Raw genomic sequence first — 4,920 nt, forward strand, 5'->3', positions numbered from 1 at the left:
GTTCAAATGTTCATTTTTATCATCAGTTTGGTTTTAATTAGTTATTTGAAGATATAAGAAGGGGGTTTCACGTTGTGATTGACAACTGCTCGCCATCCAGTTGGCCGGGCAGGACCTCGATACCGTGGCGTCGACCCCGATCACTGCTGCACAGACTCTGGCTCCGAGTGGAGAAAGATGGATGTATCTGGATATTCTGTTTTTTTGGAGATCTTTTATATGTGGAAGGTCAATAAATCAGCTGGGATGTGAACCTGGATTCTTTGTCAGAGGACGTGGAACCTCTGAAACAATGATTTGGAGAGATTTAACTGTTTTTATGTTCTGGTCTGAAACCAGCTGGAAACATAAAGCAGCGTCAGCCTGTTTAAAGCTGCTCCCAGATACAAAAACAGGTTAGAAGTCAAAAAGAATAAAGGCGGATATATCAAGTGCGCGGGGCAGGACTGCATTTGGAGGATTAGAAATCAGATTATAGAATCATCTTAAAGACAGACGAAGAATTTATAATTTAATGATAAACAAATTGTAATGATAATGGCTGCAGAGAGCAACAGGAGCACATTCTTAAGGGAGGAAACCATCATTGGATTAAATACTTAAACATCGATCCATTTTCCTTTCAGAGGAACCGGGGTTAACACACACTCACACAAACACACACATTCTCACACACACACACACACATATACACACACACACACTGGTCTTTGCTGAATATTCGACTCTTCAGGAGGTTTATGGTTCCTGCTTTTTACCTATAGATATTTTTCTTTTGATAGAATCTGAACTTTATTGGGGCTGAAGTGATTCCTGTAGACACAGCAGGCCTATAGCTCAGCATTTTAATATAAATTAATATAAAGATAAACAACAGGGAGACAAATAATGTCAAAATTATTTTTTAAAGCCTAAAAAGTAAGACTGCTAATTAACTAACTGAACTGTATTTCATAGTTGAAAGAACAACACTGTTCTGGATAGGAAAGATGTTTTCTCTTAGTTGATATGTTGTATGATTCATTGATCTGATTGGTAGACGGTGATAGACAGACGGTTCATCTAATCACCTGCTGATCAGCCTGAAGTTCAGTATTTATGACATTTTATATGAAACATTCTTTCCTCTCTCCTGCAGGGCTGCTGACAGCGATGGTAAAAGAGACTAAAGCAATTGTGCTAAACTGAGAAAAGGATATAGTCCTATAAAAGTGTTTATCTGCATATAGAGCGGGAAGTGAGGTCTGATCACAAGTGGTCACTGGAGACTCCCGTTGATAGCAGCTGTAAACTGGCTCATTGCTTTTGAAAGGTGCCGTACTAATTACATTTATTCTTATGGTGCATTTCATTTGAAATGGGAAGTTAAACTGTAGCACTTTCACTTTTATCTTTATCCTTCATCATGCTTGTCTGAGTTGTTGTTTTTATATTTTTGACTAGAGGAATGTGTCATTGTTTGTTACTGCAAACTAAATCTACATACAGGTACAAATACTGTAACCTCGAATCCACAAACACACGTACAACCTCAACAATTCAATCTCTTCTTTAACAGTGTGGACCCAACAAACAAAAACTCTCGTTAATGTGGTTGAATTTATTTCATGGTGTGTGTGTGTGTGTGTGTGTGTGTGAGTGAGTGTGTGTGTCAGGGAGATGGACGAGGTTTACTCAGTTTGTACATTTTCCTAAATCAACTGCAGCCGCTCTTCATTACCGAAGAACAACAGGAAGTTGTTGGCGGCACTCCTGATGGCTAACGGGCTGCGTTCACCTCGCAGTGTGTGAGAGGAATCAGGAACCTTCATTATGGGTCTGAACATCCTCCTCTTCCTCTTTACGACTGCAGAGCTTTCGTTGGCCGGGGCTGACGGGGTTAACGGGACCCTTCAGCTCCTGAGCGAGGAGACAGAGGCGCCTCCTCAGCCGTTTGGGGTGACATAACTAAAGAGGCATTAACGCCGGGTTGCAACACAGCTGAACAAACGGCGGGGCCTCGGCGAGCATGGGAAACCAGCATTAGAGTCCCGCGGTGAATTGAGCGAGGGAACAAGGCACAATCTGAGCCTTGTGTCGTCTCTGCCTCCGTCTGCACCAAGCTGACACCTTCTATCGTGTGTACCAACTTTCCCAGGCGGCATCAGCTCCATAAAAGGGCCTCTTCCTGTGCCCGGGCTCGTAAATCCGAGCGAGGGTCGAGCCTCTCGCCCGGCAGACACAACATGTTGACGCTCTCTAGAGAGGGGAAACTGCTGCGCCGCCGTTATCTGATCAACTCTGAACGCTGAGAGACAGTGGAGGCATTCACTGGCAACAATCGATTGACTGAAGATCCTCCAGATAGTCAGAAATAGAGAGCGGGGCGAGAGTTATGATAATTGTTTAAATTCTTCAGAAACAATGAGACAGTCGAAGCTCGAGCTGTTAAATTGTTTCGTGGGAAAAACACTTGAAAGGACGACTGTGGTTAATTTTTAATGTGGCAGAGCTGCTGAGACATTCAGAAAACATCCAGCGAGGATCTGACCAGGATGAAAGTTCCTCCCCACAGTCCTGTCGGACTCTGTGACTAGAGGAAGACACTAATATCCATTAAGGAGAAGACTCTCACCTCAGACTGCTGAAAGCAATTCCAATCCAGGAAGACGTGATAGCAACAATGAAAGCAAATTCAACCAATCCCTGTAAATCCTGTGTGACCATGTTATTTTCTGCAATCAAGGTTGAAGGTTATGTTATTCGTACCCACAGGTATATTAGGTCTGCAGCAACAGACAATAAGGCCAAGGATAAAGATAAAAGAACTCCAAAAAATCAGGACTTCCAAAGACAGATAAATAAAAAAAAACTAAAACTTTGACCAATCATTGCAGTTTCCTGCATAAACACTGAGTCGTCTCCAAACTCACTTCTCCGTTTCTAGCTGTGAAGATGCAGACAAATGTAATGTCTCAAATTTACCCTCAAAGATTTTATTCTTACTGGAACAAGTTGTCTTTAATTTTTAATGAATTATACGAGAAAAATTCTCTTTCAATTTCATTGTTAAAAACTGCCTAAAGAGTATTTAGAAAAGCTGCTGTGCTGAGTCCTTCCTGCAGCTGTCATGTCTATCTAATGAAGGCAAATATATAATAAAAGAAAAGCTGTGAAATCCCCCCAAAAAAGCCCCTGAAATCCTGGAGCGACCGACTGGTGACAGTTTCATTCCTGGTTCTGTTTTTATTTGCTGTGAACTGATTTCCTCATGTGGCAGTCGAACACGTTAGAGGTCAGAAACTCCTGCAGGTTAAACTGAACTGACACTCTGAGGGCCGACTGACTGCCGGGTTCAGACTGCAGGATCTCTGTTTCCGGTCACTGAGTCACATCAGATTTTAGAGCCACACTAAACGTTGGTCCTCCAATCATAGTTCTCCATCTTTCAGGACCTGTGTGATGTCATCAGGAAGGAGGAGCTACGGAAACACAGTAAACAAACATGGTGACCGAAGCGGTCTGTCTGACGAAAGAACAATCGAACTCTCCGATGTTGTCCGGTGTCGCCAGCAGATATCTGAGCTTCCTCTGCAGTCCGATTATCGACACATTTTGGTCAAACGTGCAAACAGATGCTTATGAATCCAGATACATCTTTTAAAAAGCTAATAAAAGCTGGATGGATTCCCAAAATGCATTTCAACCTCTGTGTAACCACAGTCTGCTCCAACGTGATTGGTCAGTACTCACTACACTACTACTACCACTGCACTGTGGATAATCCACCTACGGTTTCAGCTCTTTTGCTTTGTCTGTAGATGTTTAACAGATCATTTCTAGAGTTTATGATACTCGATTATCATATTGATTGATCACCACGTTCAGGACTCTACGGGTCGAGTGTGAGAAGTGATTTGCAGCACAAAAGGTGTAAAACAGAACACTTTGTTCCATTCATTCTTAATTACTTCCATCCATTAAAAGAAGCCGCTGTTAACAGCACACATCTGGGAGACCTTATCAATACCCACACGTATTGATGGAAGCGTTCAGATAACGTGTGAGCTCAGCTTTAGCACAGAGTCCCTCTTTAAATCGGAGGCAGGAGCATGAACTCTTTTCACCCGCCGCTAATATCCCAAATGCTTCTTATGACCTACTTATGAAGTCAGCCTCAGAGGATGTATTGATCCCAGCGCCAAATTATTTGATGTGTCTGTGCCCAATCTGAGGAGGACAGAGAGGGGGCTTAAGTGCACGCACCTCCCTTTACTTCCCAAATGACCAGACGTTCCCCCACGGGGTCGAGAGTCAGAGGTCACTCACCCACCCAAGGTCGCTTCACATTAACATTGCACCAGAGTTAATTCAGTTTCCAGACAACAGAACTTACACACAGAAATGAAATCCTTTTAAATAGCGGTTGATTGTGAGCAGTGGTGGTGGGAGGGGGGCGGGTAAGTTAATCGAATGAACGTCTGATTTAACTGCCAAAGTATTTTCCTCTGCGTATTTAATCAATACTTAAGACTCATAACGGCCCCGGTCAGCGGCGGAGAGATTTCCATAATCGATGAGAAAAGGTTCTCAAGTTCAGCAGGTTACTGTGGTCCCCCTCCCTCCTCATCTTTCATGGAGTTATTTATTGTCAGGGTGTCTGTCAGATGGGAGAAATAGTGCAGGCGCTTGGGGTCGGGGGGAGAGGGGGCCCGGTCCATCCGAGGTCACCGTCTGTGGACTCTGGTTCTGACTCTGTTTTAAGAGCTGCCGTTTAGCTCCGTCAGCAGTATTTATATTGGCTAAGCTTTTATATAAGTCTGATGATATTATACTTCAAAGGTTAAATATATGATATTTACTGACACTAGATGTCGCACTTGAACATCTCAGACCAAAACTACGGCTGCTACCATCCAACAGACTCCATTAACAAAACCA

Source organism: Morone saxatilis, unplaced genomic scaffold, assembly GCF_004916995.1.
Source record: "Morone saxatilis isolate NCDOM2014 unplaced genomic scaffold, NCSU_SB_2.0 Contig21, whole genome shotgun sequence".
NCBI lineage: Eukaryota > Metazoa > Chordata > Actinopteri > Moronidae > Morone > Morone saxatilis.